The 24958-nt window shown below is 36.2% G+C and overlaps 1 long non-coding RNA gene across 1 annotated transcript in view; it reads left to right on the forward strand.

The window, feature by feature from the left end:
* Nucleotides 1-979: 979 nt before the first annotated feature.
* Nucleotides 980-24958, forward strand: part of LOC113994041 — a 113277-nt gene continuing 89298 nt past the window's right edge. The window contains exons 1-3 of the long non-coding RNA XR_005564725.1: nucleotides 980-1437; nucleotides 2105-2224; nucleotides 8747-8864. This is a non-coding gene — a long non-coding RNA (uncharacterized LOC113994041). The remainder of the gene's footprint in view (nucleotides 1438-2104; nucleotides 2225-8746; nucleotides 8865-24958) is intronic.

Genomic DNA, 24958 nt, shown 5'->3' on the forward strand with positions numbered 1-24958 from the left:
AGAAACTGAGCTGACTCTGGAGGAAATGTGGCAACGTCCTAAAAATACTGCAGGCGGGTATTTCCCCATCAGTAACACGCCAGCGATGTTGGTTGCGTGGCTGCTCGCTTTGTAACTGGCGTCAGTGTAAGCCAGGTTGTCCTGCTGAGAACGGGCTGAAAGTGTTTTGGGTGACTCAGAGCTATTATTTGGATGAATTGTACACCTTGGGGAAAACTGCATTGAAAAGTTGGCTATTACGGTTCTAGAAAGCAAATTAAAGGGAACTCTGTGAACAGGTTGATAGCAATTGACAATATTTATTAAACGTAGGAATTAAAAGATACTCAAATAGTGGTTTATTTATTTCCAAACTGTAACTATATTTAGTTGTGACATATTCACGAGCGCAGATTCACAGTTGACGTTAAGAGTCACAGTTCCTCAGATACCTTGCTGAGGTTATCTGTGCTGAGGAGACTGAGAGCCCATAGGCACATGTGTGGATGGATTCTGTACTGTTTTTTTCTAACTCACAGACGAGAAATTAGATGAAGCTCTGGACTACTTGAGGTGCCCCAAAACGAAGTACAGGCCTTTATGAATATCAAAATCTTGAAAAAAAACACTTTTGTTCAGGATTTACATGTAATTTTTCATAATGTTAAAGCAAAACAGATGTCTAACTTTGTTAACGATGAGTAATTCCTCTTTTAGAAGACTTGTTTGAAGTGAATAAGGCTAATTCACTTGGCTGATTTCACAAAATGGAGATCAGGTCTTTTCTATGAAAAATACATTTTAAGCAAAATCTTTTGAGCTAGGAAGGCACTTCTGTTTTACAAAAAGATGTTGCAGTGGAAAGCTTATGACCACTAATAAAGGAAAAACAATCACCCTCAAATATTTAGGTAGTCTACTATATACACCAAGGTATTTGGGGTAATTTTTGCTTTGTTTTTAAAACAAAACCATGTAATGATTTATTTCTGCAGAGGAGTAATTAATTGAACCATGATATTAATTTATTATCATTTATTTATCGTTGTATATTTGAATTAGCAACAAAAACACTCCTTGTGCAGGACACTGGAGAGCTTATCAGCATCTAAAATCTTCTGAAGTGAGACCCTATGTTATGTGGGCATAGCAGAGAAAGGCAATAGAGAAGCTCAAGAGTGAAGCAATGTGCTGTTTCTTGGTGGGCTGATATTGTGACTGTCTCTGGGAGCTGTGATTTCTAGGTGGAAGCTTGCCTCTGTTTTGACACTGCAGGTGCAGCTGACTATCTGTGTCTCATGAGGTCTCTGAACAAAAGTTGCAATGCTAAGTTGTCTGTTTGGAATACTTGCAGACCCTGTAACAGGAAGTGTAATAGGGCAGTGCTGAACAAGTCTCACATGCAGAATAAGAGTTTTGACATGAGTTCTGGAAGATGACTTTCAGAATAATTCACGAGTAAGTCTTGATGAAGCCATTTTTCCTCATTTATTCCAGTCCCTGAAAGAAACAGCAAACAAATAGGAGTATTTCATATCTGAATTTTGTCCTCATTTTTTCATTTCTGTACTCATCTGACACATTTCCTCAAGCTGTTCCTTCTGCTCTGTTCATATGGAGATCATCTGGCCCTCATGCTGGTGAGAACTGTCCTCCAGGATTCAGTGTGGACAAAGACTGCAAATTCATTGCCAAACAGATCGGTTTCACAGACTTATCTTTTTCTAAACTGGAAAAGAGCATGCTTGCTTAAACTCCTCCAGTGATTAAAAAGGGAATTTTCAGATATGCTGAATGAAATGGAGAGTAAACTGAAGTTACCTTTCTCTTTGGCAAACTTTAAACACCCTTTACACCCTGCAAGCAGTACTTGAATTGTTGTGCTTTGCTGGTGATTCAATAATCAAAATGTTATTTGTAGTGTCTTTGTAGCAGGCTGCACAGATTAGGAATTTAGTCACTGCTATTAATATTCTTCCTGAAGCGGAAAACCACAACTAAGGGACTGAAATATGAAGAAAGAGTGGGGGATGGAAGAAAAATGAAAAGCTGCAGCATACCTTTGTCCAAGGTTTTCATTTGTGTCTAACCTTCTCTGTCATTTCTATCCTTCTAATTCTTTCAGGATATGATAGAAAAATGTCCTCTTTGACTACAGAAAAGCACTCTCAAATTTCTGTGCCACTACTTGAAACACGGTGATGCTTTTAATGCAGACATTTTCCGTGGCCTTAACTGCTCACAGGTCTGTACCAAAACCAAAGTAGCCACTGTGAATACCTAGTAAGTACTGTTCATAAACATTTTTATAATGTTTGACCTTAAGAGTGACCTGAAGATTAATGGATATGTTGTATCAGTTTTAATGGGTCTCTTTTCTCTTGGATACACACATGTGACTCCCATTAGTCTTAATGGGAGTTATATGTGTGCCTAGAGGTTAGACAAGATCTCTAAAGGTGCTGTTATGCTCTGTTGTATTAACGATCTCATAATTGCTGAGGTGCTGCACCTTTGCATTGAAAGCAAACTAATTAAATTGGTCTAGTATAAGTTGGTGTACTAGCATACCCAGCACGTATGTGTGTTTTCCTGAGTCTCTCAGTACACAGAGGTACCGGCCAAATCAAATGTGGAATTCAATTTTTTTGTGTGACTTGACTTCCTTTGTAATTGTTCTTTGTAATTCAAAATGATTTCATGAGTTTGATTCCTAAGAAAGATGATTGTTCGTGTGAGTACAGGGGAAGAAGCTGAATGTGATGTTTTATTTTATCATTAAAGGATGTAGTGAGAAAAGACTGAATTGATTCTTATTTTGATGTTGCAAATCATGCACTTTGAAAAAAGGCAGTTAAGTCTCAAGGATTAACCTGAAGCTTGATGTTGAATTTTAATTATGGCTTTGTTACTCGTTTCTTCCAAGTGCCTTTAGACAAAGCACTTCACCTTTCTTTGATTTCCAGATATGTAAAATATCTACTTGCTTCTTAGTGTTGCAGACATAAATTAATATCTGTTCTATACTTTGGAATTTTAAGATTGGTGCATCCAACTGTATTCTGTTGGCATAATCATGACAGCACAGGAGGAGAAAAAATCATAGTATCTACCTGGTACAACCGAGCAGAAGTCCTAGTGATGATGTAGATCTGTCAAGAGAACTGATTCTGTTCCATAGTTTATGATGTGTAAGACGGTGCATTGGTAATGAAAAAAATTTGGTACGTTTTTTGGTGGAAAAGATTGTACAGTAGGCAAATTGACATTGTATAGGCATTTGACATTTTCATAGATCAAAATAATAATTAGAATCAGATAGTCACTGTGAAAATTTGTGTGTCTTATTCCCTGTCTCCGTGCATTTGAAAATCAACCATGATGTAGTCTTCTTTGAAAATATAGATTTGAGGAAAGAATGAATCTTAATATTTACATTCTAGAGGAAAAGAAGGGTTTATGTGATAACCTTCACATTTAAAGTTGATAATTTTCTTTTTTTCTTTTATCAGATAAGGATATTACATAAATCCAATTTCACAATTTAGTTTTATTATTTTTGAAGTAACAGATCTTGTGGCATATTTTTGGGTGGGGTTTTTTTTGTTAATATAATTATTTTATTTTTGCCCTTATGTGATTCTTACTTTCTAGTAGAAAGTAGCAAATTTCATAGCATCACACAGAATCACAAAATCAGCTAGGTTGGAAAAGACCTCTGAGGTCATCGAGTCCAACCTATGACCCAACACCACCTTGTCAACTAGACCATGGCTCTGTGTGCCACATCCAATCTCTTCTTAAATACCTCCAGGGACAGTGAATCCACCACCTCCCTCCACAGCCCAGTCCAATGTCGGATCACTCTCTCCATAAAGAATTTCTTCATAATGTCTATCCTAAACCTCCCCTGGCACATCTTAAAACTGCCCTCTTGTCCTAATGATAGTTGCCTGGGAGAAGATACCAGCCCACACCTGGCTACAGCTTCCTTTCAGGTAGTTGTAGAGAGTGATAAGGTCTCCCTTGAGCCTCCTCTTCTCCAGGCTAAACATCCTCAGCTCCTCATAGGGCTTGTGCTCCAGTCCCTTCACCAGCCTCATTGCCCTTTGAACCTGCTCCAACACCTCAATATCCTTCCTAAACTGAGGGGCCCAGAACTGAACACAGTACTCAAGGTGCAGCCTAATTAGTGCCAAGTACAGGGGCAGAATCACTTCCCTGGTCCTGCTGGCCACACTGTTCCTGATCCAGGCCAGGGTACCATTGGCCTTCTTCAGAGTGCACCTCGGCACTCTGCTGGCTCCTGTTCAGCTTCATGTCAATCAGAACCCCCAGGTCCCTTTCTGCCTGGTTGCTCTCCAGACATTCTGTCCCCAACCTGTAGCGCTGCAGGGGGTTTTTGTGGCCAAAGTGGCACTTGGTCTTGTTAAACATCGTACCATTGGATTGAGCCCATCTATCCATCTTGCCTAGGTCCCTCTGCAGAGCCCTCCTACCCTCCAGCAGATTGACACTCCCCACACACTTGGTTTCATCTGCAAATTTGCTAATGGTGGACTCAATCCCCTCATCCAAATCATCATTGAAGATATTAAACAGGACTGGGCCCAACACTGATCCCTGGGGGATACCACTAGTCACTGGCCACCAACTGGATGCAGCCCCGTTCACCACCACTCTGGACCTGGCCCTTCAGCCAGTTCTGAGCCAGCAGAGAGTGCCCTTGTCCAAGCTGTGGGCTTCCAGCTTTTCCAGAAGTATGGCATGGGAGATGGTATCAAAGGCTTTGCTGAAGTCCAGGTAAACTACATCCACAGCCTTCCATCAGACGGGTCATCTGGTCATAAAAGGAGATCAGGTTGGTCAGACAGGACCTGCCCCTCTTAAATCCATACTGGCTGGCTCTGATCCCCTGTCTGTCCTATAGGTGCCGTGTGATCGAACTGAAGATGATCTGTTCCATAACCTTGCCAGGCACTGAGGTCAGGCTGACCAGCCTGTAGTTTCCCAGGTCTTCCTTCCAGCCCTTCTTGTGGATGGCTGTCACATTGGCCAACTTCCAGTCATGTGGGACTTTCACTGGTGATCCAGGACTGTTGATAAATGACAGAGAGCAGCTTGATGAGCTCCCTCATCACCCTGGAATGGATCCCATCTGGTTCCAAGTGGCTCAGCAGGTCACTAACTTCCTCCTGGATTACAGGGGGGTTGTTCGGCTCCCCATCCTTGTCTACCAGCTCAGGAGGCCAGTTGTCCTGAGGATGACCTATCTTGTTGAAAACTGAGGCAAACAAGATGTTAAGTACTCAGCCTTCTCTTTGGTAACTATGTTCCCCTTCATTCCACTGAGACTGTGATGGTAATGTCTTTAGCTCTGTAATTTAGAATACCTGGAAAAATCTTGTGAACTGTTTTGTAAATATACTTTCTTACATTTGACTCCAATGTGTAAAATATATTGTATAGTTTAATCAATTTTCTTTCTCATGTAAATTTCAAACATTAATTTCCTTGGGTTTTTTAGTAATTTGTGATTAGTTCTCCAGTATTTTTTTAAAAATAAATAGTTAATCTTATTAGTGTTATATTTAGGCTATATAGGATATTGTTAAAAAAAGCTAAAAAATGAAAACAAACCTTAGCTCATTTCAGTTTCTGTATGTATGCTTATCCATAAAAAGAAAGGAATAGTTCTGTTTTGTAACCCTGGCAAACTCCAAATATTTCCAAATTTTTAAATGTGTTTCTATGTACTTGAGGTTCTTTGCTCTAAATTTTGCTTTGATAGCACACTCTAAACTCCCAGAGACAGGAGTTGTGTCCTCTGTATTTTTTACATAGTGTCAAGCATCTGCACTCTCATGAAGGAAGCTTCTGCTGGGAAAAAAATAATCTATATTTTGCTATTATCTATAGACCAATTTTCTAAGCAGAATAAGCAAATTTGTCAAAAGGATTTAGTTGGATTTTTTTCTTCTTTTTCCAGAATAACTATGCTTATATTATTTTTGACAGTATAATGGTTGATTGAGTGTGAGTAATTAATTCTATTCCCCATATTTTAAGGGTGATCTGATCCTGGAGCAAGTTGCCCAGATGGGTTATGGAGTCTCCATCCCTGGAGATAATTAAAACTCAACTGGACACAGCTCTTAACAACCTACTTTAGGTGAGAGGTCAGACGAGACAACCTCCAAAGCTCTGTTCCAACCTCAACCATTCCATGATTCTGTAAACTGTGTAGTTACCTTGTTGAGACTCTTTCATTGTAGAAGAGCTTTCAAATGCCAGTTCAGATGTTTCAAATGGTAATTGAGATTGACCAGTTTTTATCCATATCTTGAATTAAAAAGCACATGAACAGAAGCAGCATAACATAACTGACCACATGAAGTGTTTTAAGACTAAACAATTGGATACCTACAGGGCACTATGCTGAGTAAATGACAGTTTTTATAGAATGGAAGAACAGTAGACAGCACCAGTATGGAAGCTATCTATTTTTTCAGTCGCCCTTGAAATAGTATGTAAGTAGATACTGCAATAAATATTAACTGCATTAATAAATATTTTTAATTTTTATGTGTAAACTTGATTGCCTTAGCAATTGCTTTTGTATTAATCATTCATAGTTCTGAAATGAATGAAATAGCTATACCTTATGAGAGATTTTTTTGTGTTAAATTTTAAATGAGTCATGGAAATATTAGGTGGTTTACTGGGAAGTTAAGGTGTTGAAGCTAAGAACAAAAGTAAGGTATTGGGATTTTTTTTTTGAGTTTGATTTTGAAAAGTAGTGTTGAGTAGTTCTGTAGAGAATTTAGTTCTAAGTCTGATATACCGAGAGTTACTGTAGCCAGCTGTTTTACCTTGGTAATATAGAAAGTTAGCTGGGCTGGTAAACTAAAACTTGAGCTTGTGTTTTAGCCTCTCCGTTTCATAGTCCTTCACTAACAGTTGTTAGTTTTAGTGTTTTGAAAACAGGGATGGTTTAGGCATTGGCACCCTTGATTTTTGATTGTGGGTGTTACTGAAACAGTGCAAGTGGAAAACAGATTTCTGATACCATCTCAGTAGAAATTTGTTTGAACCTGTCACAAGTGGAAGAGAGATTGGTGATATCATCTCAATAGCAATTTGTTTGAACATGCCCCCAGAGCTCTTTAGGATTTTAGAACCTTGTCGTTAGGTTCTAAATTCCATAAAGTTGCTGTGTATGCCAAGTATATTGAAAGTCACTGATTATGCCCATGGAAAAGGTCTGGTTCATTACATATGCCCAAATAATTATAAGGATGCTAACAAATCATTCTAGATTAATGATTCCTATATGAAATTAAAACCAGAAATTAAAAATATGAGATAAAAACCTAACACTGCTTTTGGTAATCTGTACTTTTTTTTACCCCTACTTGCACACTTCAAAGATGGAAGAAAAGGGATGATTAAATTTATTAGTAGTCTATGGAGGGATTGATTTTTCTCAAGCTTGTGTTGAACTCAGATACAAAAATTAGTAAGTTAGTACAAAAATTGCAGGTGTCAGGGTGTGCATGGGAATAGGTTAAGAAGAGCCAGAGCTTGTCTTATTTTTCTATTTTGTATTTTTTTACAATAAAATTTAAATTTCAACTGTGCTTTTTATTTGTGTTCAGTTTTTCAATGGGACAAGAGACAGAGTTCAACTGCATTGATTTATGAGTGAATAGCGTGTCCCATTCAGATCATCCTATGGCTAATGTCACAGACAAATGCTGGAGGAATTCAGTGCTCTTTAACTCAGTTTTCATAAGCTGCAGTTGCTCATAGCTGAGATAAAGGGACTGATCTAATTCTGAATGAAGGTAAGGGATTGATAAACAGGAGTATTTGTTGGGTTTTGTGGGGTCCATGTTAATAATAATTTCATCACCCTTATACAGACTTTGCAAATTATGTTTTATTTCAAATTAGAGATGATCAACAAACATTATGTTCTTTGGAACATAATGAAAGAAAAATTTAAATTGACTGTTCATGTACTTATATATGCAAAATCATCTACATTATGCAGATGTCTAAAAGCAGAAGCAGAACTAGATTTGAGAGGAAACCTGTGTTGTATTCCGATATCAACAGCAACTTAGATCACATTGGTATCACATCAGAATAATGTTTTAGAGCCTCTACCAATTTAAAAATCAAATTGATGCTAGATTTGTATAGAACAACACATTTGACTGACAGAAAAGGCTGTTATAGATGGATGTGATGTTCTATCCTTGTCTAACAAGGGTTTTGACTGACAGTTTAACAATAGTACACTTTCTATCCCATATATTCTAAATGATTATTATTACAATACAAAACATTTTTGCACTTGCTGTATATAGATAACATGTACACTTCTTGTGTAATAACATTCAAGAAGAGAAGGTTTCTTTTATGTCTTAATGATGACAATTAATGAAGGCTCCATCTAACACTTATAACCAATGTCAAGGATTGCTATTGTGGTGCATGGTAATGTAAAAACTATCGGGGTACTTAGCTCCCAGTGAAAGATCAGCATAACTCTTGACACATGCTATATGGTGGATGAAATAAATCTCTCTGGAGAGCAATAGAAATATTTCTTAAACTGAAGAGCACCCTTTCTATTTTATAATCCCTCTTTTCAGCCTTGCAGTTCTTTGCATCACTGTAAAATGCAGTTTTAATCTGAAAAATAACTGTGTAAAATGGCACCTATTAATGCAACAAATATGCTTTCTGTGCTTTGCAGTCAACATTTTTCTGAAATGAGACCTAGGATTCTTCTTCAGAACAATAGGTCAAGATAAGGAAGCTACACAGTTTTTCTTATTTGTGTCTCTCATTCATTTTGGGGAGACCATCCTTTGGTAAGTATTCTCATCATTTTAAAATTTCCAGTTTAAATTCTCGGCATCCTTTGTCCCTTTAGATCTTCACAGCACTGTAGGAAGTGTCTCCCATTTTGTGTAGGTTTTCACAAGAGCAGGAACAGTACAGTGTGACTACATAATATTTGATGATAATAAAAAGATCAACATTAAATTCTAAACTCTTCTGTAAACTTCATTTTAGTGTTACATGCAACTAAAGAAGAAGGTATACTATTTTATGAACCTCCCAACGATGAAAAATATAGAAAAAATTGAATAGAAAAAAATGGGGCCACATTCATCAAAACGCATCTTCCTCTTATCTTTCTGATTATCTAGATGAGGAAAACATGATAAATAGAAAGATTGCTTTTACAATATGGATTTTTTTTTAAATTGGCTTACTGTGAAGGATATTTTTCTTAAATGACTTTGTATTTGGTAAGGGAATTTAATAGATTAGTTTTTTCACCTCATTATGTATGATCAGTGGGATCTTGGTATCTTACGTTTGTTCAGCAAGATTTTATTTGTCTGAGAAAGGACAAATTCAGTATATGTTTTATCCAACAACAGGATTATTTATTGGCTTGGGACAGTGATGGTGATATTTTCTGCAAAGCACTAAAAAGATCTTTAAACAATATTTACCCTGTTACTGGTGGTGCCACCTCAACTGTATGTCAGTTTTAGATAGAATACCACTGCTTCTCTAGCAGTGATTTATGATATGAAGGAAGGGATAAAAGTAATTTGGGAAATAATATTATCCAGTTAGAAAACGATCACTCAGAAAAATTGTAGTTTTATCAATATAAACTGCTAAGTTTTAAAGTGAAGCCAACTAAAAAAAAATCCATGATGTGGAATTATATTGATCTTCACATAGGTCATTGTGATAATACAAACATCTGGTACTTAATTTGAGAGAGCACTAACGATAATCATCTGTACAAGGGCCTACTCTAGAGGCTGTTAAAGCATATTCTTTACCGACCACTGAAAACTCTAGTTTGCAAACTCAGATTGAGTTCCAGTTTCTCAGCAGGATGTGTCATATTGGTACAGAACTGTGCTCTACCCCCACTCAGCTGACATCATCTGTTTAACACAGTTTTTCTTTCTCTGACATCTTTCCTCATTTTGCTTAATCCATAGCCTCACCTTACTTTGTGTCCTGACTTTGCTTATTGTCCTTCATGAGTGAATACAGGTCTAAAACTGTCTCATCTTAGTTTCTCCCCCTTCTGCTGTTTTTTTTCCCTCTGACCTTTTGTGTCATTGTTCCAGTAACAGTTGTCTGTCTAATCTACGTAATTGTCTTTGGTCTTTCTTGCCTCTTTTATGCTTCTCTCATCTGTGAACTCTCAGTGCTCAATTAGTGAAGGAACAAAAGGCGCAGAAGGAAATGTTCCCTTGCTGTCTATTCTTGTCTTTGGCATTGTAACAGACTGGAACAGAGGCAACTACAAAGGGCTGGGTTAGCTCCTTCATCTCCAGTTTGGAGAATACTCAGTAGGGATATTTTTTTGAAGAGACTTTTGCTTTTGGAATGAACTTCCTGCTGAATATATGCAAAACATAATTTGCAGAGATTCACAACTTGTCTAAAGGTGGGAGAATTTCTGCAGGATTCATGAAAGCACAGTGTTGAGATAGGGCATATGGGATGAACTATCTTAAACCTTTGTGTTAAATTGTGATGAGCTTTCAGTTTTAAGCAAAACATTTCCTCACTTTTAATAGGGATAAAGCATTTCCTTTGTACTTCATTTTTTGAGTGAATGCAATATTTTTCTTGATGTCCATATGTGTAATTCTCTCCCTGGTTTAACAAAAATGGGAAGTGCAATCTGGGATGAGCATAGAAATATGCCAGCCAAAAAGCAAGGATCTGTCACTTGGGGAGCTGAAGTACTATGTTTTAGAATGTGTCAAAGTCAGATGTCTTTAAACATTTGCTGTACAATGAACACCACTTACAAATATGTGTGAGGGAAACATATACACATTTGTCAAGTTACCTTATTTTTTTAATTAAAAAAAAATTAATCTCCTTAGCAGAGACATTTCCTCTCAGAATAAAGACCTGATTCTGGAGTCTCATAGATATTTAATTTGCAAGATAGCATAATGAAAATATGCTAATAGCTTTTTCAATAAGTTAATAGCTTTCAAGTTCATACTAATTAGTTTGTTAAAATATTCTATTGGTAAAATACTTCTTTTTCCCCCCAGTAAAAGTTAAGAATGTAGCACAGTCTTACAAGGAGCATCTTGCCAATAGCAAAAACCGAATGAGAAATAGTATCAAAATTGTTAGAAAAAATAATTAGCAATTGAGTGATGAAGGAAGCTGCCATGATTGTCATCAAAATAACTTTCTGTCATTTTACAGTGAAATCTGAGAGATTGTAGGAGTGGATTTTGTGGAGTTAAGTAAATATTCTTGGGAACAAGGACAGGAAAACAAACTTCTCATGGTGTCATACTCGGTCCCAGGTGTCTTACATTCCTGCTACCTATGGCAGCAGCTGCAGGAATGGTGAATGGTGCCCCATTTTCTGCCCATCCTTGGTGGCCAGAGCACCATGAAATTAAAGCATCCATCTTCACATTGAGAAGATAACCCATACCTCTCATTTTCCATGTTAATTCTCTATCGTTAGAATAGTGTAATACTTTGTTCAGTGAAAATTAATGAAGTATGTTTTCCTTGATTTTTGCTTGGTTTTTTATTGGGAGGGTATTGTATATTCCCCTACATCCAGCTTTTTGCTAACCTCTCTGTTTCTTTGGCATCTTTTAGTAATACCCTTAGATCTCCCTAGGACTTTCTAAAACAGTACCCCTTATATCCTTATATATTCACTTGATATACTTTGAATCCTACTGCGGTTGTTTACATCTTTCTCATGTCCTTTTGAAAACATACACTTAGCTTACTTTTGCTTCTGTTGGCTGGGCAAAAGCCGTCATATGCTCTGACTTATTCCAAAGAATGCATGTGTTGAATGGCCTGCTGGCTATTGTCAGAGTGAATAACATCTAAAGTCTCCCTGTTCTTCTATCAGTGAGGGAATTAATAGAAATTATCCCTGCTTTTCTGTCCCCTGGTCCTCCCCATTTACTGAGTACCACAATAGCTGTAATATCTTTGTGAACTCAGTTGCTCTCAAATTGAGTAGAACTAAGTCACTGTATTAAAATTTAAGGTAATATAGTGATGAGACAATGTAGAGTTGGGGAATTTTACTTGAGGAAATTTATTTTCATCAAACATGAATCTCTGGTTACTCCTTTGATTGACAAGAAGAAAATGACAACCAATAAGACATACACTTTCATAAGCAAATGGTCCCTTCCTGCCCTGGTTCAAACAGATGCAGACAATTCCTAAAATACCTGGATGACAACTATGTGGTAAAGGTACTAAGAGATCTGAATAGGAAGGAGGTATTCCTTGATTTGTTACTTGTTAACACATGGTCTTGTGAGTGAAGTGGAGATTGATGGCTATCTTGGCCACAGTGACCACAAAGGAGTCAAGTTTAAAATCTCTGTTGACTGGAGGAAATGTGCCAGCAAAACTTCAACCCTAGACACGAGGAGAGCAGACTTCAGGCTGCTCAGGAAACTAGTGAGTCAGGCCCCGTGGGAAAATGCTTTTGAAGGTGCTGGGGTCCATCAGTGCTGGTCACTTTTTAAGCATCACCTCCTAAGGGCAAAGGAACAGGCAATTCTAAAAAGTCAGAAGTCAAGCAGACAAGGCAGAAGGCCAGCTTGGCTGAGCAGGGATCTTCTTTTGGAGATAAGGCAGAAATGGGAGGTGTGTGTCTCACCCCCACCAAGCGTGTTTCCAGCTCCCCACACCTGCTGCTGTAGTCTTAAATATGTCTGAGCAGGGATGCCATGTGCTCCCCGGTAGACTGAAGTTTTTTCCACCTTTTTTTTTTGTTTGTTTGGAGTTTGGTTTTGGGGGGTTTTTTGTTTGTTTGTTTGTTTTGTTGTTTTGTTTTGTTTTTGTTTAGGACAGGCTGGAGCCAATTTTGACTGGCACATGGCAGTACATGACCTGCTCCCATATAGGTCACCACGCTTCTGCTACTTAAATCCTGTAGAATATGCTCATTTAAAGCTAAGTAAAGCAAGATGAATGAATAAACAGATAACATCATGTGTACCTCTTTTTTTCCATACAAAAGTATGGAGAAAAAGAGATAGCATTAACTTTTCCTCTGCTGTTTTTTGGTTTTTGGCTTGTTGTTTTTTTTTTTCATAGAAAGCAAAGTATATGCATTATTAGTCATAGGATGAATGAGGTGCTTACTACAAAGGAACAGTTTTTTTCAGTGGGTTTTAGTCTTATATAGGCATCCAATATTATTCTTTTAACAGTGATATTAGATAAGAAATTGCATTCGAGGTCCTGTCTCTCTTATATTTTTACTTAGTGGTTCTTCTCTCTTGAAGCACAGCTGTTTTAATTCCTAAGTATGCAATTAACCATTCTCGTTTGGAAAAAAAAATTAATTTTGAGATTTACATTTGGTTCAGAGTCCCTAGGAATAAGATCTGGTCAACATGTGAGTTTTCTTGTTAAAATTCCAGCTTTCTGTTCATTCAGACTTCTCTCAAATTGCCTACTTTATTTTGACTAATATAATACTTCAGAAAAAGTCCTCTCTCTGAACAGAGTCTATCAGTTTTACTTTGGTTACAATTGGTTAGGTCACTTTTCTTTTATATTTTCATCCTGATAGCATTTTTCTTCTTGTTCCGGAAAATAAATTCCTGTTTCTGTACTTTTTTGAATATGTTTCTTTCTGTTGGTCAGTATAAGGTTTCAGCCTTATCATTTTTTCAGTGATATAATCTTCAAGCATAACTCTGTATAATTATCAATTTCATATGAAAATCTGACTTGGTCAAACGATATTGTTTTAGCTCACTTGTAGGAAATTTATGAAATGCATGTGGCATTGAACCTTGATTTTTAAAATATTGATATAATAATTATTCCTTATATACTTTAAACTGTGTTGGTGTTTTACAAAGGAGACAAAATCCTGTTCACATAATGAAAAGGATGTAGCTGTAGAAAATGATAAATATTATATTTTCACTGTGAGTTAGAAAAATAATTTAACTTCTTCCAGTCTTTGTGGCAGTCATGAGTTTATGGAAGGAGTTGAATGAAGCAAAGAAGTTTGTATAGCAAGCAGGGTTAGAATTGTACAAGGAGCTGAAATTTGTCTTGGTAAGTTTCCAAAAACTATACCCTAAAGGAAACCATGTTGTTAGCGTGTTATAGAACCTTTAACCTCTAGGTCAGTCTAAACTTCTAGTAAAAGTAAGAAACCTTGCCCTTTTCCTCAGCTGTTCCTTGGGGCTACATTTTAAACATTTTTATTCTGTTTAGTTATTTTTATTTCAGTGCATATTAACTGACGTAGGCATGCTTATTATGACAATTAGGAAGAAAGTAGTGATGAAATACTGTTGAAAGATTAGGAACAAATGAGTATATTAACTCATGGTAAATGCCAAAAGTTTGAATTATTTTTAATTTTTTTTTTTATTATATTCAATTCATTTGCAAGTAAAAATATTTCAGTTCTGTAGAAATTATTAAGTGATTCAAATAGAGTTTTGCTTCAAACAACTGAATCTTTTGAAAGAATACAATGATGAAATTGTTCAGTCCAATGATATTTTTTTGAAAGCAGACTAGATAACTAATGATCATTTTTCTAGTTTTATGGTTGCTTCTGTCTTTCTGCTTCTGCTTTCAATGTTTTTTGCCCATAAGTTTCTCCATAAGCTTGGGTTTACTGATTCTTCCAAATATTTGCTAAATTGGATTAATATTATCTTCCTCAGCTCACCATGACTGAGATAAACTAGAATGCTAATTTAAGAAAAGAAGTTTAAGAAAAGAGTTAATTAAAACTTACAGCACCCTAGAGGAGATTTCTGGTGGCAGGCTCTTGCATCTGGTAGAAGGCTGAGCAGTTTGATGCATGTTAGGTTAAGTTAGGCAGATTTAGATAAGATTTAATTTTATAGTTAGGGTACTTAAACAGTGGAACAAATGGTATAGGAATATGATATGCTCTTTAAAGCCTGAAGTCTTTTAAATTGGAATTAGAAGTTATTTAATACAATAAATTGTTGCTTTAGTAGGATTTTATAGATTTAATTTGGAATAATATAATTCTTTTGTCTGCATTATTCAGGAGGTCAGCATAGATGGTCATAATTTTTTTCATAGCTTTAGGTTCTCTAAGTCTACAGTTTCACCTCTTACCTATGTGAGAAAGAGCAAAATAATTAGCAAGGAAGGTATAGAAAGAACACAGTAGACATGAACATGAATGATACTGTGACAGGCCTGTCATTCATTTATTAGGTAGCTACTCAGAATAATGTTACATAGGTATGGCACTCAATTAGCTAATGGGAGGAAGATATTCACATTGAAAATAGGAGCTGAGAGGGGATTTTAAAAGCCTATCTGCAACTTGCAATGCAAGCCTATGCACAGTGTGCTGCTAATGAAGTTACTCTGTTATTAGGAGTGAAGCTAGTGCTTCTGTACAATTTTTTAATATGGCACGTAAATATACTAGCTGATGATGAAGTGCTAGTTCAATTGCCTCTAATGCGAACACTGCGTTGCATGGCTGCAGAATGCCCTTGGAGTTGCAGTTGACTCTCTTGGAAGGATTTTATTTTTGAGGAATTTCTCCTGTTCATGCAAGGAAGAAACATAAATGAGATGTATAACGCATTTTGTATAATATTTTGCTAGGGAATTCTTGCTTTTAACTAGAGTTTGTTAGTTAATTTCCTAATGGATTTTGTTCATCTACCTCATATAGTAGCGTTTGTGCCTATGTTGTCTCTGATAGACAAATTCACTTTAATTACTGCTGGTCAAGTCAATAAAAGAGAATAACCAGCTAAAAATGGTGCTAACATTAGTTCATGTGACTCTGCCTGTCATAGTTTGACTTCTGTGCAGTTGGTAGATGTATAGATGTATACTACCAGTATAGTTAATGATATCTCATTTATATTTTTAGATGTAAAAGGTTTGATCATAAATGTAAGGTTACAACTCCAGCATCTCTTCAGCTCCTTTAGTATGTCTTTCTTCAATAAGAAAGCAGAGTACCTGGGCTGCAGGTGGAAAGAGAGACACTTGCTTCATCCTTCATTTACAGTCTGAACATGTCTGCTTTTATTAGGGCATTCACATGGTGTAGTGAAACCTTAGCCTTGTTTCCTGTGGATAAGTATACAAAGATGACCACCTTACTGGAAGATGGGAAACCTGGCCTGTCAATACACAGTGCATCAACGAGTGTGAAGCATTGAAGTGCGGAGTATGGCTGAAATGGAAGTCAGTGGCAGTGGAATTTAGAGGCAGCCATCCAAGCCCTGGAAGAGGAAGTGGCTGTCAGCTGCAAGAAGCAGCATTTTTTTCAACCAACCACTTCCTCCTCCTGAAGGTAGCAAGAGTTAATAGCCAGCCAGGTCTTGCAGCTTCTCAGCCGTGTTGAGAATGTGAATATGGGATAATGGGTGTTTTTAGAGAAGCCTTCTTAAAAAAAAAAAAAAAGAAAAAAAAGTCTTGACTTACATTTGCATGAAGGTACCAATGCTTTTCTCTACGTTTAATTATAATGTGGTTTCCTGAAATGAAAATTTCAAAATGAAGAGCTAAAACACTGGAATCTAAAAAAGTAATTGAAATATTATAAACAGGGAAATTGTTCTCCATCTGAAACAATTTTATCACGCTTATGAATTACTAGAGAGTATGGTCTCCAAATGCCATATCATTTGTTAGTTTTCTTTATCTCTAGCAGTGTGTTATGTAAATTCTAGCTGAACTGACAAGTAGTGTATCACTGTCATGTGATACACTTATGTTTTTACCCTGGGACCATATTCTAGAACTATAGGAGATAGCTTTGCTAGCTATCCTGGTGGGATGATGAATTTAGAAAGACAATACACCACATAAGCAAACAACTTGCCCATTTCAATCGTGAAGTCTAGAAAACTCAAAATATAAAAAATGTCAAAAAAACCCCAGAAGTAAACCTTTCTTAAAGGTCCCTTCATTTAAAGTACAAAGAGCTTCAATACTTATATTTAAAATTTTAATTTAAACTTTAAATACATTTTAAATTTGCCAGTTAACTTATGCATCTATAAGTAACATACATATTCATCTACTTCTATGTATATATTATTTTTGTGATTTACACTTGGAATTCAGGATGTATCAATGAGATACCATCAGAGATTGTGTTTCTTTCTATGAAGGAGAATAAAGAGTGGAAAATAAGGTACTCTGCAATATGATACCTTTATTCTTTAATGTCAAAACAAGATATGGCTACTGTATTTATCATAATTCTGTTTTTAACATGGCAACATTTGTTATTCTTCTTAATATGCTAAAAATAAAATAATTTTTCAAGATGTACTTCATCCTATGCATGCAAAGACACAGACTTTATGCTACATGTTGCTGTATGTTGTAATTGATTTTTTTTGTTTGTTTTGCTCATCTTTTGTAAACCATGATTGCCATATTACATGATGTTTCTTGCAGAATGATTCCTGGAGCATGTAATTAGCAGTATGCAGTAATTTGGAATAAGTGCTGTTAAAAAAACCAAGATAACATCCCACTTATTTTGCTTTCTTTTACCCTTCACAGGTGGTAAATAGAAGAGATAAATTAAGTCAATTCATTTTGAATTTTTATTCATTTTTATTTTATTTGGAACTCTTACAGCAGTTTGGATTAGTAAACTTTTTTTTTCCCCTCCCGGATTGTAATAGCTTTTCTTCCTGTGTTGCTTTTCTTTTAGGACAACCGCAGTATTTATTTTAGAAGTTCCAGTCTTTCTCTATTTCAAACATGGTACTAAGCATAACTTCATTGTGTACCTCCTTTGTCAGTTTTTTAATATGAACTTGAGATTTTGTTCAGGATTTTTTCACTTGTCACACATCTCATTTTTTTGATACATTTTTTAAAATGGTATTTTTTAAGCTTCCAGGTGGAAGTAGGAAATATTTTCTATTGATTTCTCTTAGATACAAATGATATGTGTGTAATCAAAGTGAATATTTTAGGTATGTAGTTAGATGTGCAAAGCTGTTTAGAAAATACAATTTTATTTTTTGCTTTGCACTGTGTGAGAAGAGTATGTAACACTAATTTATAATACCAGTGAAAACAAAGTGTCTTGAGATGAGAGAGTAGGTTTAGATTAGATATTAGGAAGAAATTCTCTCCTGTGAGGGTTGTGAGGCACTGGAACAGGTTACCCAGAGAAGCTGTGGATGCCCCATCCCTGAAGTGTTCAAGGCCAGGTTGGATGGGGCCCTGAGAAACCTGATCTAGTGGAAGGTGTCCCTCCCATGGCAGGGGATTTGTAATTAGATGATCTTTAAGGTTCATTCCAATCCAAACCATTCTATCATTTTTTGATTCCATGGAAATATCTCTGTTTTAAAAATGTGGAATTTAGGCCAGATACAGTACAGACTCTGGGTGTACAGGGAAATATTATATTCTAAATTTATAACTATTGCAAATCTTTATAAGTCTATGGATATTTTTATTATGGAAAAAACATGGCCATGGACAAAATTCTAGTGATATAAATCCACTGGTAAATTACATTATGTAAACAAGTTGGAAGTACCTGTGCCATGTGCAGACTTCCATGCACTATGGCAGAAAAAGAGCTAAGTTGGCTATGCTAATGGGTTAATTCTCCCCCTGTGAATATAAAAGGAAGCAAAGTAGAAAACAGTGTAAAAAGCATGTTAATGTTGCTATAAAAAGTAAAAAGCATCAAATATTCTTTAATTTTATGTGCTCTACAAAGACACAATAAAGTTATTACTTGATTGTATAGTACTTAATTGAATATTTCAAAAACTTTTCAAAGTAAGCAATGTACCTGAACAGTTATTAAATAGAACGTAGTTCAAAACAAGTAAATTTCTTCCTTTTAGATATTTTAAAGTATGGTATGTTCCTTATGATGAACAACAAAACAGAGCAATCATGGCACAAACAAAGCCCTTAAACACAAACATTTAAAGTACCACCTCAGGTAAAGAGAAAGACAAACTTAAGAGTTACACAGGTGATCAGCAAGGTGTGACTTGATAATACCTTGACCAATGCTGTGGTTGTCTCACAGCTGTAAAGCTTCCTGTGTGTGGGGATAGAAATGTCTGAGTCTTTCTCACACTTTACCAAACTCATGCTCAGAAACACATTCATTTGTAAATGTGAAACCTGATGCTGTTTTTTTCATTATGAAACCACAATAGTTGTCCCTCCTCAAAGAATGCTTTTTCTGATTTTTCCCAATTTAACTAATACTGTGGATGATGGAGCTATAGAAAAGAACTTAAAGGGGAAAGCCTGTAATAATGAATGTACTCCCTCTTCCTGCTGCTTCCTACAGTGTGTAAATAAGACTTGTAAACAGCCTAGAATCAGACTGAGTGATGAGGATAAAACAGAGGTAGATACTGCTTAGATTATTATTGTAGCTGAAAGAAACTGTCACCAATGTACAGCTTGAGAGAACTGCGTTGAGATTTTAGAGAATTATTTCTTATCAGTTTCTGAGATGCACATAGTTTGCAACAGGATTTAACATGCTGAATTCACAAATACAAGTCATACTAAAAAGCAGAGGCATTGAGGTGAGCTGCATACCATTTTGAAGCTGTTTGTATTCCACTGATGGTACCTTTTTATGTGTGGTACACACTAGCACAGCTTGAGAACTGCTGGCATGAGAGGAATTACATGGTTGGGTCTCAGAATGATATTTTTTTATCTTGTTGTTGATCTTTCTATGAACATTTTCATTCCTAAAAAAAGTAGCATTTGCTCTGCTAGTCTTAAATGATGAGTAAAGAAAAACCATTTGGCAGTGTAGCTATGTGAGGATTGTTTAATGTGTGGATTGAGGACATAAGACAATTGCAGAGTAATAGACAGTACAGATGGAAAAAGAACTGTTAGGTCATCCAGTCTGTCTCCTTTCAAATTCAGGACTATTCCCTACAGAACATTTTCCAACATTTTGTCCAGTTTGGTTTTAAATATCCTAAATGCCTAAATGATGGAGATTCCACTACTTCTCCTGAGATGCTTTGCCAGTCTCATTGCCAAGTAGTTTTTCATGATATGCAGCCACAGGGGTTTTTTTTATTATTATTTATTATTATTATTACTCCTTGTAATATTGATTTCAAATTAATTCTTTAATAATTCTAAAAATCAGTCATATAAAGATTATGTGTAATTATTAGTATCACAGTGGCTGTCTCTGATGTCAATCCTCTGTAGTGAAATTGTGTATTTTTGATTTTCAAATGTCTTTCTTTGTGTGTCAACATTGCTGACTCTCTAGTAACTTCCATTGTTCTCAGTACATTTACTTACTCTTACTTATTAGTGCATGTGAACATATTTTCATAGTGAACTTTTATGATTTCTTGGTGGACAGGTGAAATTTTAGGAAATATTTTGGATGCATTGGTATGGACCTATGATTAGGGTTTCCATGTTATTTCAAGGATGCACAGTGACAGCGCAACAGAGGGACAAAGGAGTAGGTCACGCATGTACATTAGTGGTATTCCTCTATAACAGTATGTAAGCAATGTGAAACTCCTGAATGCATAAATGACGTTTGCTGAACAACTCCAGGTATAAACTTTGCAGTTACAACATCAAATGTAGGTTGCCACTATTATAGAAGCTTATAAACTGATTTTGTGAGTTAATTTGGGAGTCAGGGTGTTTCCTGATAATTAGCTCTTTTCCCACATTTTTTTTTTTTGTGATGCCAGTGACAAGCATAGTAACACTTGAGGGAGAGTAGCTGTGTTTTGTCTTCAAACTTTATACAGACATCAGTTCCCATGTGTGTTTATTATTTGGGCAGGTGATGAATTCATTAGTCTCCATCAGCAGTTTGACCGGTTGCTATGTGGCCTTTGAGAAACTGTTGATGGTTCTGGGACATTAAAAACTATAAAATGTTTTGGTGTGAGGTATCATTAGGGAGTGGTGATCAGGTCAAATTGAGGTTTACTGAACTTTTCTTAGAAGTCAAATAAAGAATGTGTTTTCTTCTGTTGCCACTATGTGAGTGTGTTAAAGTTAGAAAATACTGGCATATAACTTCTAAAAATAAAAAAGACAAAAGGAATGATGAATCTATCACCTTCATCAGGTTTTAGACTCTTTTCTTACAAAACTGTTTTCCAGAGTCTACTACAAAAGGAAGATGTCCACCTGTAAGCCACTTTAGTGGTTTCTTGATGCAGCTTGGCATAAGTTTATCATGGTTTTTTTCTGTTTCCAGATATGTTGTTTACATTTTGTCTTAGTCAGGTTTGAGTTTCATATGATTAAGGATGCTAATACCAAACTTTTTTCATATTCTTAATGCCCAGAATGGACATGCTACAGAGAAATCAACAGGATTCCAACAAACAAACCCTTAACCCCCAAGAAAGTCTAAATGAACCCTATGATGCTGATGATCTAACATCCCTGATCTTTGTGAATTGTGTATTTAGTTAGCTATCTGAAATTCTCTCTCTGAATTAGGCAAAAAATGATGGCACAGGTAGTGGAATATGTGCTTTGAATGGCAGGCATTAATTTTGTTCATCTCCAGTTCAGATGTACAGAACTTAGAGCTTAGTCTCTCTTATTTGGGAACACTGAAGACCAGTCTAATTTTCAGCCAAGATGCAATATTTTCAGTGAAGTTGAAAAGGAACAAGCTTTTATTTAAATTCAGAACTGGAGGTGTTTGATGCCTGAGCATGAAACAAAAAGCATGGCTGCACTTTCCAATGCGTGTTATTCAGTGCTCATGTAGCATTAGATTAATAAACTCGCTCAGTCAGAGATCATGCCCCAAATCTAATAAAGGAATACCATAATTTTTGAACTGCCCTAGTAGTATGCATTGTATTATCCCATGAGAAATAACCATGGTGCTACATCAACCTTCTTTTATGCAATGTTTCTTAAAAAAAAAGGTGCAAAAAATTCATTCAGCCTTCATATCAGGTAACATACTTCCATACCCAGCCCAAGTCATCACTGGAGAGGTAAGGTGGGTGTTGTTTTTTTTTTATTAAACACAAATGTAGAAGGTAACCAAGAATGCATCTGTGTTCCTTTAGCTCCGTGTTCTGGAGTTATTAAGTCTAAATGGTGACACAGGACATTGGATAGCACAGGACTGGATGGAGATGATAAAGATGATAAAGAAAGATGTGCTAACAATCATACTGCTTCTAATAGAGCAGAGAATTTTTTCTCTCATGCAGTCTGCTTAGTCTTCTCAACTCTCTTTATAACCACTGAATTGGGAACACATTATTTGCTCCTTCTGCAAACCAGAAAATAAATTCAGCTGTATTTATTTAGAAAAGGAGGAGGATTTAATAGTTATGAGACAAGTGATAATTGTAATAGCAGTTAGGCCTCCATTTCATAGTCACCTGTGTCAGACTTTGCTCGTCCTATCCAAAGAGTAAGACACAAATCATTGGGCTTTTGACCAGCACAAAACTGATACAGGTTTGGTTTTGTTTTTTTTTTAATTGCTGGAGACTATAGTCGGTTTGAAGAAAGGTTGTTCATACAAAAAGAAGGTGCCTAGCAGGGCTCCAACATCCTGACAGTAGGCAGCACTTTCTATCTGCTCCATCAACTGATCGAGAAAACTCCTTATTGACTGTTTTGGACTCCTTTCCATTATAGCTCATGCATTTGCTGTCACAGTAAGTTCTGCTCAGCACCTCTGATGAAGAAAAGGCCACCAGCTCACACAACCTATGTGAAAAAAAAAAGCCTATACACTGTAAAAACAAGCAAAGCTTCTCTTGAACTGTGTATAACCTGAAATGTTCCTACTGCATGGATGAATATATCCATCCAAGTGATAGCTGTTATCGTACTTCTGTCAACTTTTCAGGACCAGTATATCATTTTTCCAGCTGATTGTCTATGTGTCTTCCATTTCTTTCTGTCTTCTAGAGCTGCAGAAATGGGAGTGGGTTTGCTACAAGATCCTGGAGAAAGGATCTTTTCTGCCTCTTCTCTAAACTGGGTAGACATTTTCTTGGATGATACCTTGCATCTTCCAGACCATAATTCCGTTATAACACCTATGTTACCTGAAAATGGGATGTCGTTGCACATAAAGCAAGTTTGAAAGTCCTCACTAAGTTTAAAGGACTTACTTTGATATTGACAAGCACAGTACTTCAGTTATGTGCCACTGGAGAGGGAGATGATAAGTATTAAATTGATTACTTATCATGCCCTATTTTTAAGTGATTTGGTCAATATTAAGTAATTTCTCTTCCAAGTGCATGCTGCAGTTCAGTACTCCAGGTAGATTTGGCTGTAATTGGAATTTCCCTTGCATCCAGACACCAAAAGTGGTGCAGTGACCCAGGAAAGAATTTTGTATGTCTGTGTCCTCCTCCCGTTACCCTTTAATTTATACTTAAATGGCAATGGTAGTAATTGACCATTATTCTTCTATCAGAAATGTGTTCATGCACCATGCATATTTGAATGCGAACTACAACTCATCCAGTGATGCTTTCTTATCTGCTTTGTCTTCCAAAAATCGTCATCCTGGTTTGTCTTGTTGATCACATATATTCAGTTATTCCTAAGTACATAAAATTATAAATAAGTTCTGGACCAAGCCTTTGTATTTTCCCTTTAGATTTCTGTTATGGACACAAGTGACTTGATTTTACCTAGCTGTCTGATCTCAAACTCAAACTGGAAGTCATAACGTATTATCTGAAGCAGACCCACTTTCTGATCCATCGTATGTGCCAGAAATACACATCAGAACATAGAGAAAAAAACCAAAAAGTCCGAGTCATGTGAATCTTGCTTAAAAGATAATAAAAACCAAAACAAAACCAAGAAACCTCACAAAAGAGCCCAAATAAACAGCCACCCTTAAAAACTGTGATTCTTCATGATGATGATCTTGTGCTGTATTTAAGGACTGGGGTAGTTTCATCTGTTTCCAATTTAATACAGTCATGTAAGTGTAGAATACTGATGTCCAGTGCAAAATATATGTATCACATGTGTGGTTTCTGTTTCTTCATCTGCAGGACATAGGCCTGCTGTAATCAGCAGGACCATTTTCTGTAATAGTAAGAAAAACAATTTCAGTATGTAATTTCATAGTTAGCTTAAAGCATTGCTTGCTCTCTTTCCCTTCTACATACAGAGCAACTTGTTTATCTGGTTGAAAGTCCAGGAGAATGAAAATCAGTATTGTTCATGTGGGCACATGATGGCTGCTGCAGCACAAGGACTTTCTGGAACCACTTCTAGAACATGAGGATTGTGGGGTTTTTTTAAGGCATCACATCTTTTATTGGCTGAATCTGCCATGTGTATATTCTTTGTGTGTTCCCTCCGACAGTTTATCCTTTTTAATTTTGAGAAAAATACCCAACAAGCTACTAATTGCAATAGATGCCTCAAGAATTCATGTTATTATTCGCTTTATTTAATATTTTGTTGCATGTTGCATTCAACCATGTCCTCGCAACTCCTCTGTGCCCTGTTTAGCCATGGGATAAAAGCACTGTATAAAAATTATGTGTAATTGCATGGCAACTAAAAGAGTATTATGTGTGTTTCTTCTGCCTCTCAAATATATTGAGATTTGAGAAAATTGTATGTGTTGGCCTTCCATAATATAATCTGAAGTTTTAGAGCAGTGGAGTTAATATCCCTGACTATGTACATCAGCAAATACAAGACTTTTAGATGCTGTGATTGTTGGGGATCTTAGAGGGACTCTTGTGCTTGACTAAAACAAATAACCCTTTTCTGTAGACTTACTCATTGTTACTCAGAGCAAAATATTGCCCCACATACTTGTGCTCTTCCTCCTCATCTTTGCCTAATGCATCCAGCATACTTTGTATATTGTCTTTGTACCTTTTCTTAATTG

Source organism: Pipra filicauda, unplaced genomic scaffold (assembly GCF_003945595.2).
Source record: "Pipra filicauda isolate LSUMZ 115617 unplaced genomic scaffold, ASM394559v2 scaffold355_size746361_pilon, whole genome shotgun sequence".
Taxonomy (NCBI): Eukaryota; Metazoa; Chordata; class Aves; order Passeriformes; family Pipridae; genus Pipra; species Pipra filicauda.